At 45.4% G+C, this 14,612-nt stretch overlaps 1 protein-coding gene across 1 annotated transcript in view; it reads right to left on the reverse strand.

Moving 5' to 3' along the window:
• SLC23A2 (solute carrier family 23 member 2) overlaps positions 1-8,298 on the reverse strand; it is a 339,540-nt gene extending 331,242 nt beyond the window's left edge. The window contains exon 1 of the mRNA XM_049699483.1: positions 8,125-8,298. The gene's annotated coding sequence lies outside the window, so the exon portion shown is untranslated. The remainder of the gene's footprint in view (positions 1-8,124) is intronic.
• Between the last annotated feature and the right edge of the window lie 6,314 nt (positions 8,299-14,612).

Raw genomic sequence — 14,612 nt, forward strand, 5'->3', positions numbered from 1 at the left:
ATGTGCTGAGGAAGGGGTGGAGTGGGGAGGGAGCAGTTTCCCTTAGGCCCAGGGTTCCTGTTCTTCCACAGTCAGGGTGGGAAGTTTCCCTTAGGCCCAGGGTGCTGTCCTTCCACAGAAGGATGTCCAGGTGACTGTCACACACACATTGCAAGACAACAAACCATGGGCCGACTCTCACTGTGCTTGTCAGCAGGGGCTCCGAAAGAGTGGCTGGAACAAACCATCAGCTTCCTGAAGAGAGGGTCTGGTTCTTGGGCAGAGCCTCGTTATTCTGTCCTTGTCTTGGTGAAACGAACTTCCTTTTCCCTTGATCACCTTCCATGCTCGCAATTACCCAGCTTTCACTTTTTAAAGAGATTACCCGCTCCCACTTCCTAACTTGTTTTCCCTTGTTGGGTGGGGGCCCTTGTGGCACGACCTACATAGGGTGCTAGGCTTGGACCAAGTGGTGATGAAAGAGGCTAATTTAAGGGCTCTTCTAGGCCTACCTCCTCTTGGTCCTGAACTCTGTTCACCCACATTCCCTGCAGAAGGTGGGCCCGTTCTCAGTGAGGAATGGAGTCCCAGCTGCTGACTGCCTATTTCCATTTGAAGGTGGCCCCGTCTTTCTGTTCCTCCCATCACTGCACACACACCCCCCTTTCAGGTTGACCAGCAGTAACCTTATTCACCTGGCCTCTCAGGTGGGTAGAGGCTGCTGTTCTTACGTGGGGCTGCCTCTTGATAGAGTAAGGCTTTCACCTGTCCGTATGTATGGCATGTTTTCAAAGACAAAGAGATCTCAGCTGGGAGGCTGGTTTGGGAGGTATACTTTGGGTGCTGAAGTGTTGGGATTTTAGAACATGTAGATGATTTATGAGAACAGAATGCCAGAATATCTGAAGTCTAGGATTTTATGGCCAGTGGCTTTCAAATCCATTGGCTCTTTGAAAACCCTGCCCCCCTTCCCCTCTTCTACCAAATGCCTATCTGATGAGGCTCCTTTTTATTCTCGAGTCATTAAGTTACCAGCAGTGTGTTTATTAATAATAATTGCAATAATAGTGCTTAATATGTGCCAGGCACAGTGCTAAGGATGCATTATCCCTTTTAATCCAGAAAACAACCTTTGATCAGGTATTATCTCCATTTTATACATGAGGAAAATGAGGTACCATGACAGGCAAAGTGCAGTGGTTAAGATAGACTTTGGGCTCAAATAGCCCTAGGTTTGGGCAGGTTACTAGGTACAATTCCAACCCAGCTGGCTCTGATAATAGCAGCTCCCTTACGGGATTGTTGTGAGGATTTTATGAGGTAATGCATGTAAATATTTGTCAGTCCCTGGCACATAGTAAGCTCAATAAATGGTAGTTGTTTTTATTGAACCTAGCTGGTAATTTGAACCCAGGGTTGTGTGATGCTGGAGACTGTTTCTCAGCCACTACACTGCCCCTTCCCTGCACACAGCCTGGGTGTTCAAAGTCTAGAAAGTGACCACACTCTCCTTCTGAGAGAATCAGTCCAGACCTTACCCATCTACAGTGACTGGGTACTTCCCACTTCATTTAGAAAGCCAGCCTGACGAAAGGAAAGAGGATGTGGACAAGTTCCAGAATTCTCCATTCCTGGTAGGAATGGTTTGCCTGAGGTTTTGCTCACCTCCTGCTGCCCCTGGTCTGGACTTGCCACGGGGAAGGAGGCCCTTTCCTCTTGCCTGGTGGTGCCTCCACTTCCTGGGCAGTAAGGGCTGATCTGTGAATTGCTGTGGACCCCATGTCCCCCTCTGCCAAGAACTGTGCTCTGTGCACACAGCTCAGGGACCTGCAGCAGTCCTCCGTGTGAGCGGACACCGCGGGGCCCAAGAGGAGTGGGAGAGAGAGAAAGCTGCTCTGTAGTAGATGATAGTACAGAGGGAAGGCCTAAAGCTCTCGCTCATGTCCTTACACATAACAAGTCAGGGGCTTTGTGTTTCTTGCTTTCTTAAAAGTGTTAACAGGGTAGACGCAGGTGACCACTTGGGGATAGATAGAGGGTGTTTCTCTTGGATTCTAGGTTAGCAGAGGATCTCAGCGGTGATTCATGAATGAAAGGAGAGTAGGCACCGGATTAATGAAAAATGAAAACTATTTCTTTTAGTTTTCCGAATGCAGACAGAGGAGTTGGGGAGGGTGTGTTTGAGGTGGCTCTTTCTTCACTTGGAAGGAATGGTGTTGACGGGGTATCCCGGAAGTTCTCAAGCCAATAGAATAATAATGACCTAGGACCACTGGCTTGACTGTGGGCTGTTTCCTGAGTGAGGGGAATGAAGACTAGACCCAAGGCCCATGTGTTTAAATGGTAGTCTCTCCCCTTCAGTTAGTTGCTTATGACAGGAGCCAGGAGCACAGTTGTGGGGGTTTAGTGAGCAGCTGCTGTGATGGACTGATCCTAGGCCTGCCTCCCACTCCTCTGGACCCATGCTTGCCAGGCCGGGCACTTCCTCCCTCATTGTTGCATCTAATGGACCCAGGCAGCTTTTTATCTGTAGAGAAAACGGCTCCAAACCAGGGGCAAGGGCCCTCTGCACCTTGGGCTGAAGATGCTGCTGCAGTGGTCTCCCAGGTCTCGGGAGACCCTTATGTAGTGCTCAGAGTCTCTAGTTGGGTTTAGCCACCTGGTGACTGTCCTAGGTGAGATTCTCTGCCGACGTCATCCATAGCGCAGTCCCTGTCCTTGGCTGCTGGAGCACCCATTTCTTACCTTTGTTAGTTTCATGTGCTCGTTTTGCTGGCTTTGTGCCAGGGAATGCCAGACTAGAAAGGGGGTTGAGAATGTACCTACCTGTTTTTATAAGGATGTCCTTTGTGTTCTGTTGCATTTGAATCCTCCGTACACACAGCACCATGTGGCTGCCACACAGCACTGTGTTGCTGCCTTATGTCACACTGGCTGGGTGTCTGGGAGCTGATTACAAAGGGAAAGAGCTGAGCAGACATCAGGGCCAACATAACCAAAGGACTTGGAGCCAAGAGAACAAAAGGCAGTGTCAGGATACACTGGTTTATTGTCGTCCGGCCAGCGGACTGTTGAGAAGCCATGGGGGCAGCAGCAGGAGGAGTGCAGGCAGAGGAGAGGCCAAGAGTCCTGCAGCTGGCGGAGGCCAGCCCTGAGTGTCTTGTGGGTGCGGGAACAGAAACTGGGCTCAGAAACCCATCCAGGTCTCCCTGGATTCAACGCTCATGCACTGTGGATTCTCTTCTGGAGTCGATGCTGATACCAAGTTTTAAGTTTTATTGGTGTTTAATACTTTCCAAAACAGGAGGGGAAGACCAAAGTGTTAGAGACAAGCGGCCCCTCTGTTGAAGATTGTTGGGAAGCCTGGTGGTGTTGGGTGAGTCAGGCACTTCCTCAGTTCTGTTCACTCTGAGACCTGTTTAGTGAGAAAGTTCCCCAAAACATAGAAATGGCTTCCCTGGCCCCACTGGGGAGTGCCAGGTAGTCAAATGTAGCCCACTGCAGTGTCTGTGCTGCCAAGATTGGCCCCGAGTTTGTCCTGGCCCTGCCTCTGGCATTTCACTAAATCCATGTGTTTTTGCCCCAGCTGACCTTTCTCTGTGCACTGTCTGATCAGTATTGAACTGATTCTTTTTCAATGAAGTGTCAGATCATGATATACTGTACATTGGAAAGTATTCACCTTATTTATATACCTGAATCTTCCTACTACACAAATAAACATCTGTTAAATTCTGCATCGTTTGTGGTATCTGATGGGGGGTGTGCTGACTTGGTATGAGATGTGGTGGGGGGGTTGTCTGTATGGAACCAGCATCACTTCCAGGGCGCTGCCGACCACTCCCTCCTGAGGCATCCTCTGCCCTTGGCCTTCACCTGCTCTCTGGCTTTCCACCTTTCCTCATTTTGCCTTGGCTGCTCCTTCTAAGTTGCCTTTCTGGGCATCTCTCCTCCTGCTGGCCCTGCCCTTAGCTGGCAGCATTCTGCTCGAGACACTTCTCCCCACTGAATGCTCTCTTGCCTACTCTCAGGGCTTCAGTCACCATAATCCTGCGGTTTCCAAGTCCACATTCCTAACCCTCATGGGCCTGTGAGGCCTCTTTGTGTGGACTTTGCATGGCCAGACCCAGGCCCTCCTCCAGTACCTGCCCCAATCCAGTGTTCTTTCACCACCATCAATTCTTCACTAGGAGTGATCTCATCAGTATCCAAGGCCTGCCCATTCTACTTTCTAAATATTCTTCAGATTCATCCTGACTGCCAGTTGGCTCCATGCAGCCTCGTTGCCTCCGCTCATTCATTCCTTACACAATAGCTGGGGTGAGATTTCTCTGCTTGGCGCCTTCCTGTGGCCTTAGTTGAGGCTTGTTGCTGAGACCTGACCCCACGCTCAGGTCCTGCCCTCTCACAGCCACACTCCTGCTGTCCCCTCTTTGTCCCAGGCGCTCTCATCTCCTAGCCTTTGCACGTGCTGTTTCCTCTGCCTGATTCCTCCTCTCTCCCTCCCTGGCTCACCTCGGCTGCCTAACTCCTGCTCATCTTACTGTCCCACCGTCAGCAGCACCCGACCCGGGAGACCTATGTGCTCCCCACCCCAGGACTGCTTTCCTGGTAAGACTGTGGGCCCTGGTGGGAGGGTGGTGGCTGCCCTGGCTCTGAAGTCCGGGGGCTAATGCCTTGGGCCAGTGGGACCTCTAGATAGCTTGCCTTTTGGGTAGGAGCCTCTGCCTTTCTCACCTATAGGGACCCTAAATGGTGGGACTTCTGGAATGAATTGCTTCCCAACACTCAAAGTGTAGAAGATACTGCATTTACTTTCCTAAATCCAACAAAATGTGACTCCAAGCCACCAGTTTCCGCGATTGATGAGAACCCCAACTTTACTTGTCTTCCCTTACTGCCTTGCTCCCACAGGCTCGTGTGGTGCCAGAGACAAGGGGGTCCCATGTCTTCAGTCCATCTACTGAGGCTTTCCTCATCCAGGCCTGTGAGGTCCATCCACTCACTCCCCAGTCAGTGTGTCAGCACCCACCTCCCTGGGCACCCCTGCAGCTGTCTGCATCTGACATTCTGCCACCTCAGGGCCCCCGCACTCAGGCCTTGACCCTCTCCGTGCATTCGACAAACACTCGTGGAGTGCCTGTCCTGTGCTAGGCCCTGGCTGGACACTGGCGATGCAGCAAAAAATAAAGCTGACACCGTCCCTGTTCTCAAGGTGCTCATTTTGGAGAGGGTGGCAAACATGTGAAAAAGCCATGTTAGATGGAGAAACTGTAGCCAGGAGAGGGGAACAGGGAATGCTGGTGAGGAGAGCTTGCAATTGTAAATAGGGCCCTCAAGGAGGGGCTTGCTACCACAGTGATGTTTGGGCAAATGGACACACACCTGAGGGAGGTGGGGGAGGGTGTTCCAGGCAGGTGCAGAGCAAGTGCAGACACCTGTGCCTTCGAGGAACAGCAGTCATGGATGAAGCAGGGTGAGTTGGGAGGGAGCCGTGGCAGGTAATGAGATCCCAAAAGGACTAGGTAATTAAGCAGGGCCAAGGCCACTGGCTTTTACTATGAGCAACATGAGAAGTTGTTGGAGAGTTAAGAGCCAATGAGTGACTTGATCTGTTTGTTTTCAAAGGGTCACTTGGCTGCTGCACTCAGACTTGATTTCAGAGGGGGCAAGGGCGGGAGGAGGGTGCAGCGGCAATCTGGGCAAGAGAGGATGGTGGCTGAGCTCCGTTGATGCAGTGAGAAATGATCAGATCATCAGGATGTGTTGAAGGATTCTATGTGGCCTGGGAGAGAAGAGGAGTCAAGGATGGCTGTGACGTTGTTGGCCTTGGCAACTGCAAGAACGGCATTGCTGTTTTTCTGACCTGAAAAAGGCTGTGGTGGGAAGACAGAATTGGGGTGGGAGGTGGAACAGAGAAGGAAGACCAGGATTTTGATTTGGACGCAGTAGGTCTGACATGCCTGTGAAATATCCATTTGGGGATGTCCATTCCAGGGGGGTGGTCACAATGTGGATATTATTCTGCAAGATCCGGGATACTGGATGAGATCACTGATGAAGAGTTGAGGTCTAGGGACTTCCCTGATGGTCTAGTGATTAAGATTTTGCCTTCCAGTGCAGGGGGTGCAGGTTCAATCCCTGATCGGGGAGATAAGATCCCACATGCCTTGCGGCCAAAAAAACCAAAATATAAAACAGAAGCAATATTGTAACAAATTCAATAAGGACTTCAAAAAAAAAAGGTCCAGATTAAAAAAAAAAATCTTGGGCAGAAGAGTAAGACGCAGACATCACCTTCCTCCCCACAGATACATCAGAAATACATCTACAGGTGGAACAACTCCTACAGAACACCTACTGAACGCTGGCAGAAGACCTCAGACCTCCCAAAAGGCAAGGAACTCCCTACGTACCTGGGTAGGGCGAAAGAAAAAAGAATAAACGGAGACAAAAGAATAGGGATGGGACCTGCACCAGTGGGAGGGAGTCGTGAAGGAGGAAAGGTTTCCACACACTAGAAGCCCCTTCGCGGGCGGAGACTGCGGGTGGCGGAGGCGGGGGAGCTTCGGAGCCGCGGAGGAGAGCACGGCCACAGGGGTGCGGAGGGCAAAGTAGAGAGATTCCCGCACAGAGGATCGTTGCCAACGAGCACTCACCAGCCCGAGAGGCTTGTCTGCTCACCCGCCGGGGCGGGCGGGGCCGGGAGCTGAGGCTCGGGCTTCGGTCGGAGCGCAGGGAGAGGACTGGGGTTGGCAACATGAACACAGCCTGCAGGGAGTTAGTGCACCACGGCTAGCCGGGAGGGAGTCCGGGAGAAAGTCTGGATCTGACGAAGAGGCAAGAGACTTTTTCTTCCCTCTTTGTTTCCTGGTGCGCGAGGAGAGGGGATTAAGAGCGCTGCTTAAAGGAGCTCCAGAGACGGGCGCGAGCCGCGACTAACAGTGCGGATCCCAGAGATGAGCATGAGACGCTAAGGCTGCTGCTGCCGCCACCAAGAAGCCTGTGTGCGAGCACAGGTCACTCTCCACACCTCCCTTCTGGGAAGCCTGTGCAGCCCGGCACTGCCAGGGTCCCAGGATCCAGGGACAACTTCCCCGGTGGAACGCACGGCGCGCCTCAGGCTGGTGCAACGTCACACTGGCCTCTGCCGCCACAGGCTCGCCCCGCACTCCGTCTCCCTCCCTCCCCCCAGCTTGAGTGAGCCAGAGCCCCCGAATCAGTGGCTCCTTTAACCCCGTCCTGTCTGAGCGAAGAACAGATGCCCTCCGGAGACCTACACGCAGAGGCGGGGCCAAATCCAAAGCTGAACTCCGGGAGCTGTGCGAATAAAGAAGAGAAAGGGAAATCTCTCCCAGCAGCCTCAGGAGCAGTGGATTAAATCTCCACAATCAACTTGATGTACCCTGCATCTGTGGAATACCTGAATAGACAACGAATCATCCCAAATTTGGAGGTGGACTTTGAGAGCAAGATTTATTATTTTCTCCGCTTCTCCTCTTTTTCTGAGTGTGTATGTGTATGCTTCTGTGTGAGATTTTGTCTGTATAACTTGGCTTTCAACACTTGTCCTAGGGTTCTACCCGTCTGTTTCTTCTTCTTTTTTTTTTTTTGTTTACATTAAAAAAATATTTTTCTTAATAATTTTTTTATTTTAATAACTTTATTTTATTTTACCTTACTTTCTTTTCTTTTATCCTCTTTATTTCTTTCTACTTTTTCTCCCTTTTACTCTGAGCTGTGTGCATGAAAGGCTCTTGGTGCTGCAACCAGGAATCAGTGCTGTGCCTCTGAGGTGGGAGAGCAAACTTCAGGACACTGGTCCACAAGAGACCTCCCAGCTCCACATAATATCAAACGGTGAAAATCTCCCAGAGATCTCTGTCTCAACACCAGCACCCAGCTTCACTCAACGACCAGCAAGCTACAGTGCAGTACATCCTATGCCAAACAACTAGCAAGACAGGAACACAACCCCACCCATTAGCAGAGAGGCTGCCCAAAATCATAATAAGTCTACAGACACCCCAAAACACACCACCAGACATGGACCTGCCCACCGGAAAGACAAGATCCAGCCTCATCCACCAGAACACAGGCACTAGTCCCCTCTACCAGGAAGACTACACAACCCATGGAACCAACCTTAGCCACTGGAGACAGACACCAAAAACAACAGGAACTACGAACCTGCAGCCTGCAAAAAGGAGACCCCAAACACAGTAAGATAAGCAAAATGAGAAGACAGAAAAACACACAGCAGATGAAGGAGCAAGATAAAAACCCACCAGACCTAATAAATGAAGAGGAAATAGGCAGTCTACCTGAAAAAGAATTCAAATAATGAAAGTAAAGATGATCCAAAATATTGGAAACAGAATAGAGAAAATGCAAGAAACATTTAACAAGGACCTAGAAGAACTAAAGATGAAACAAACAATGATGAACAACACAATAAATGAAATTAAAAATACTCTAGATGGGATCAATAGCAGAATAACTCAGGCAGAAGAACAGATAAGTGACCTGGAAGATAAAATAGTGGAAATAACTACTGCAGAGCAGAATAAAGAAAAAGGAATGAAAAGAACTGAGGACAGTCTCAGAGACCTCTGGGACAACATTAAACGCACCAACATTCGAATTATACGGGTTCCAGAAGAAGAAGAGAAAAAGAAAGGGACTGAGAAAATATTTGAAGAGATTATAGTTGAAAACTTCCCTAATATGGGAAAGGAAATAGTTAATCAAGTCCAAGAAACACAGAGAGTCCCATACAGGATAAATTGAAGGAGAAACATGCCAAGACATATATTAATCAAACTGTTGAAACTTAAATACAAAGAAAACATATTAAAAGCAGCAAGGGAAAAACAACAAATAACATACAAGGGAATTCCCGTAAGGTTAACAGGTAATCTTTCAGCAGAAACACTGCAAGCCAGAAGGGACTGGCAGGACATACTTAAAGTGATGAAGGAGAAAAGCCTACAACCAAGATTACTCTACCCAGCAAGGATCTCATTCAGATTTGATGGAGAAATTAAAACCTGTACAGATAAGCAAAAGCTGAGAGAGTTCGGCACCACCAAACTAGCTTTTCAACAAATGCTAAAGGAACTTCTCTAGGCAAGAAACACAAGAGAAGGAAAAGACCTACAATAACAAACCCAAGACAATTAAGAAAATGGGAATAGGAAAATACATATCGATAATTACCTTAAATGTAAATGGATTAAATGTTCCCACCAAAAGACACAGACTGGCTGAATGGATACAAAAACAAGACCCATATATATGCTGTCTACAAGAGACCAATTTCAAACCTAGAGACACATACAGACTGAAAGTGACGGGATGGAAAAAGATATTCCATGCAAATGCAAACCGAAAGAAAGCTGGAGTAGCAATTCTCATATCAGACAAAATAGGCTTTAAAATAAAGACTATTAGAAGAGACAAAGAAGGAAACTACATAATGATCAAGGGATTGATCCAAGAAGAAAATATAACAATTGTAAATATTTATGCACCCAACATAGGAGCACCTCAATACATAAGGCAAATACTAACAGCCATAAAAGGGGAAATCAACAATAACACATTCATAGTAGAGGACTTTAACATCCCACTTTCACCAATGGACAGGTCATCCAAAATGAAAATAAGTAAGGAAACACAAGCTTTAAATGATACATTAAACAAGATGGACTTAATTGATCTTTATAGGACATTCCATCCAAAAACAACAGAAAACACATTTTTCTCAAGTGCTCATGGAACATTCTCCAAGATGGATCATATCTTGGGTCACAAAACAAGCCTTGGCAAATTTAAGAAAATTGAAATTGTATCAAGTATCTTTTCCGACCACAATGCTATGAGACTAGGCATCAATTACAGGAAAAGATCTGTAAAAAATACAAACACATGGAGGCTAAACAATACATTACTTAATAACGAAGTGATCACTGAAGAAATCAAAGAGGAAATCAAAAAACACCTAGAAACAAATGACAATGGAGAAACGATGACCCAAAACCTATGGAATGCAGCAAAAGCAGTTCTAAGAGGAAAGTTTATAGCAACACAATACTACCTTAAGAAACAGGAAACATCTCGAATAAACAACCTAAACTTGCACCTAAAGCAATTAGAGAAAGAAGAACAAAAAAACCCCAAAGTTAGCAGAAGGAAAGAAATCATAAAGATCAGATCAGAAATAAATGAAAAAGACATGAAGGAAACGATAGCAAAGATCAACAAAAGCAAAAGCTGGTTCTTTGAGAAGATAAACAAAATTGATACTGTTAACCAGACTCATCAAGAAAAAAAGGGAGAAGACTCAAATCAACAGAATTAGAAAACCATAATTCAAAAATAGTCATGTAACAAAATGTTAATTGCGGCTCTATTTAGAGTCCCCGGAGATGGAAACAACCTAAGTGTCCATCATCGGATGAATGGATAAAGAAGATGTGGCACATATATACAATGGAATATTACTCAGCCATAAAAAGAAATGAAATTGAGCTATTTGTAATGAGGTGGATAGACCTAGAGTCTTTCATACAGAGTGAAGTAAGTCATAAAGAGAAAGACAAATACCGTATGCTAACACATATATATGGAATTTAAGAAAAAAAATGTCATGAAGAACCTAGGGGTAAGACAGGAATAAAGACACAGACCTACTAGAGAATGGACTTGAGGATATGGGGAGGGAGAACGGTAAGCTGTGACAAAGCGAGAGAGAGGCATGGACATATATACACTACCAAACGTATGGTAGTTAGCTAGTGGGAAGCAGCCGCATAGCACAGAGAGATCAGCTTGGTGCGTTGTGACCCCCTGGAGGAGTTGAATAGGGAGGGTGGGAGGGAGGGAGATGCAGGAGGGAAGAGATATGGGAACATATGTATATGTATAACTGATACGCTTTGTTATAAAGCAGAAACTAACACACTATTGTAAAGCAATTATATTCCAATACAGATGTAAAAAAAATAGAATTAGAAATGAAAAAGAAGTAACAACTGACACTGCAGAAATACAAAAGATCATGAGATTACTACAAGCAACTCTATGCCAATAAAATGGACAACCTGGAAAAAATGGACAAATTCTTAGAAATGCACAACCTACCAAGACTGAATCAGGAAGAAATAGAAAATATGAACAGACCAATCACAAGCACTGAAATTGAAACTGTGATTAAAAATCTTTGGACAAACAAAAGCCCAGATCTAGATAGCTTCACAGGCGAATTCTATCAAACATTTAGAGAAGAGCTAACACCTGTCCTTCTCAAACTCTTCCAAATTATAGCAGAGGGAGGAGCACTCCCAAACTCATTCTATGAGCCCACCATCACCTTGATACCAAAACCAGACAAGGATGTCACAAAGAAAGAAAACTACAGGCCTATATCACTGATGAACATAGATGCAAAAATCCTCAACAAAATACTTGCAAACAGAATCCAACAGCACATTAAAAGGATCATACACCATGATCAAGTGGGGTTTATTCCAGGAATGCAAGGATTCTTCAATATATGCAAATCAATCAACGTGATACACCATATTAACAAATTGAAGGAGAAAAACCATATGATCATCTCAATAGATGCAGAGAAAGCTTTCGACAAAATTCAACACCCATTTATGATAAAAACCCTCGAGAAAGTAGGCATAGAGGGAACTTTCTTCAACATAATAAAGACCATATATGACAAACCCACAGCCAACATTGTCCTCAGTGTTGAAAAACTGAAACCATTTCCACTAAGATCAGGAAAAAGACAAGGTTGCCCACTCTCACCACTCTTATTCAACATAGTTTTGGAAGTTTTAGCCACAGAAATCAGAGAAGAAAAGGAAATAAATGGATTCCAATTCAGAAAAGAAGTAAAGCTGTCACTGTTTGTAGATGACGTGATACTATACATAGAGAATCCTAAAGATGCTACCGGAAAAGAAGAAGAGTTAAGCAATGAATTTGGTAAAGTAGCAGGATACAAAATTAAAGCACAGAAATCTCTGGCATTCCTATACACTAATGATGAAAAATCTGAAAGTGAAATCAGGAAAACACTCCCATTTACCATTGCAACAAAAAGAATAAAATATCTAGGAATAAACCTACCTAAGGAGACAAAAGACCTGTATGCAGAAAAGTATAAGACACTGATGAAAGAAATTAAGGATGATACAAATAGATGGAGAGATATACCATGTTCTTGGATTGGAAGAATCAACATTGTGAAAATGACTCTACTACCCAAAGCAATCTACAGATTCAATGCAATCCCTATCAAACTACCACTGGCAGTTTTCACAGAACTAGAACAAAAAATTTCACAATTTGGAAACAGAAAAGACCCTGAATAGCCAAAGCAATCTTGAGAACGAAAAACGGAGCTGGAGGAATCAGGCTCCCTGACCTCAGACTATACTACAAAGCTACAGTAATCAAGACGGTATGGTACTGGCACAAAAACAGACATATAGTTCAATGGAAGCTGATAGAAAACCCAGAGATAAACCCGCACAATAAGGTCACCTTATCTTTGATAAAGGAGGCACGAATGTACAGTGGAGAATGGACAGCCTCTTCAATAAGTGGTGCTGGGAAAACTGGACAGGTACATGTAAAAGTATGAGATTAGATCACTCCCTAACACCATACACAAAAATAAGCTCAAAATGGATTAAAGACCTAAATGTAAGGCCAGACACTATCACACTCTTAGAGGAAACCATAGGCAGAACACTCTATGACATAAATCACAGCAAGATCCTTTTTGACCCACCTCCTAGAGTAATGGAAATAAAAACAAAAATAAACAAATGGGACCTAATGAAACTTCAAAGCTTTTGCACAGCAAAAGCAACCATAAACAAGACCAAAAGACAACACTCAGAATGGGAGAAAATATTTGCGAATGAAGCAATTGACAAAGGATTAATCTCCTAAATTTATAAGCAGCTCATGCAGCTCAATAAGAAAAAAGCAAAAATCCCAATCCAAAGATGGGCAGAAGACCTAAATAGACATTTCTCCAAGGAAGATACACAGACTGCCAACAAACACATGAAAGAACGCTCAACATCATTAATCATTAGAGAAAAGCAAATCAAAATTACAATGAGATATCATCTCACACCAGTCAGAATGGCCATCATCAAAAAATCTAGAAGCAATAAATGCTGGAGAGGGTGTGGAGAACAGGGAACACTCTTGCACTACTGGTGCGAATATGAATTGGTACAGCTACTATGGAGAACAGTATGGAGGTTCCTTAAAAAACTACAAATAGAACTACCATATGACCCTGTAATCCCACTACTGGGCATATACCCTGAGAAAACCATAATTCAAAAAGAGTCATGTACCAAAATGTTCATTGCAGTTCTATTTACCATAACCCGGAGATGGAAACAACCTAAGTGTCCATCATCGGATGAATGCATAAAGAAGATGTGGCACATATATACAATGGAATATTCCTCAGCCATAAAAAGAAACGAAATTGAGCTATTTGTAATGAGGTGGATGGACCTAGAGTCTGTCACACAGAGTGAAGTAAGTCAGAAAGAGAAAGACAAATACCGTATGCTAACACATATATATGGAATTTAAGGGAAAAAAATGTCATGAAGAACCTAGGGGTAAGACAGGAATAAAGACACAGACCTACTAGAGCATGGACCTGATGATATGGGGACGGGGAAGTGTAAGCTGTGACAAAGTTAGAGAGAGGCATGGACATATAGACACTACCAAACGTAAAATAGATAGCTAGTGGGAAGGAGCCGCATAGCACTTGGAGATCAGCTCGGTGCTTTGTGACCACCTAGATGGGTGGGATAGGGAGGGTGGGAGGGATGGAGACGCAAGAGGGAATAGATATGGGAACATATGTATATGTATAACTGATTCACTTTGTTATAAAGAAGAAACTAACACACCACTTTAAAGCAATTATACTCCAATAAAAATGTAAAAAAAATATCTTAAAAAAAGAAAAAGGGACTTCCCTGGTGATGCAGTGGTTAAGAACCGTCCTGACAATTCAGGGGACACGGGTTCAAGCCCTGGTCCAGGATCATCCCACATACCACAGAGCAAGTAAGCTCGTGCGCCTAGAGCTCGTGCTCCGCAGTAAGAGAAACCACGCACACCGCAATGAAGAGTAGCCCCCGCTCACCGCAACTAGAGAAAGCCCGCGTGCAGCAGTGAAGACCCAGTGCAGCCAATAAATAAATAAATTTATTTTTAAAAAAAGAGTTGAGGTCCACAGCTGAGCCCCCCATCCCCTGCCATTCTTTCTTGACTTGAGGGTCCAATTCCTTTCAGTGAGGGCCACTCCCTTCATCCCTTCAGGTGGACTTTCTTTCCTCAGGGAGCTTCAGACAATCTAGCTCTCAGTCCAGAAAAGGGCCTGGATGGATCTTGTCTTCAGGTGGCCCCACTCCTGTCTGAGAGCTGACCAGCTTCTTCCTGGGGAAGGAGGCTGCAGTTCTGGAGGAGGAAATGCACAATCACATTTTTGGTCTCTTGGGGGAAGATGGGGGTGGGAAACAAAGCAACAGTGACTTTTTTTTAACATCTTTATTGGAGTATAATTG

The sequence above is a fragment of the Orcinus orca genome, chromosome 16 (genome assembly GCF_937001465.1).
Source record: "Orcinus orca chromosome 16, mOrcOrc1.1, whole genome shotgun sequence".
NCBI classification, from domain to species: domain Eukaryota; kingdom Metazoa; phylum Chordata; class Mammalia; order Artiodactyla; family Delphinidae; genus Orcinus; species Orcinus orca.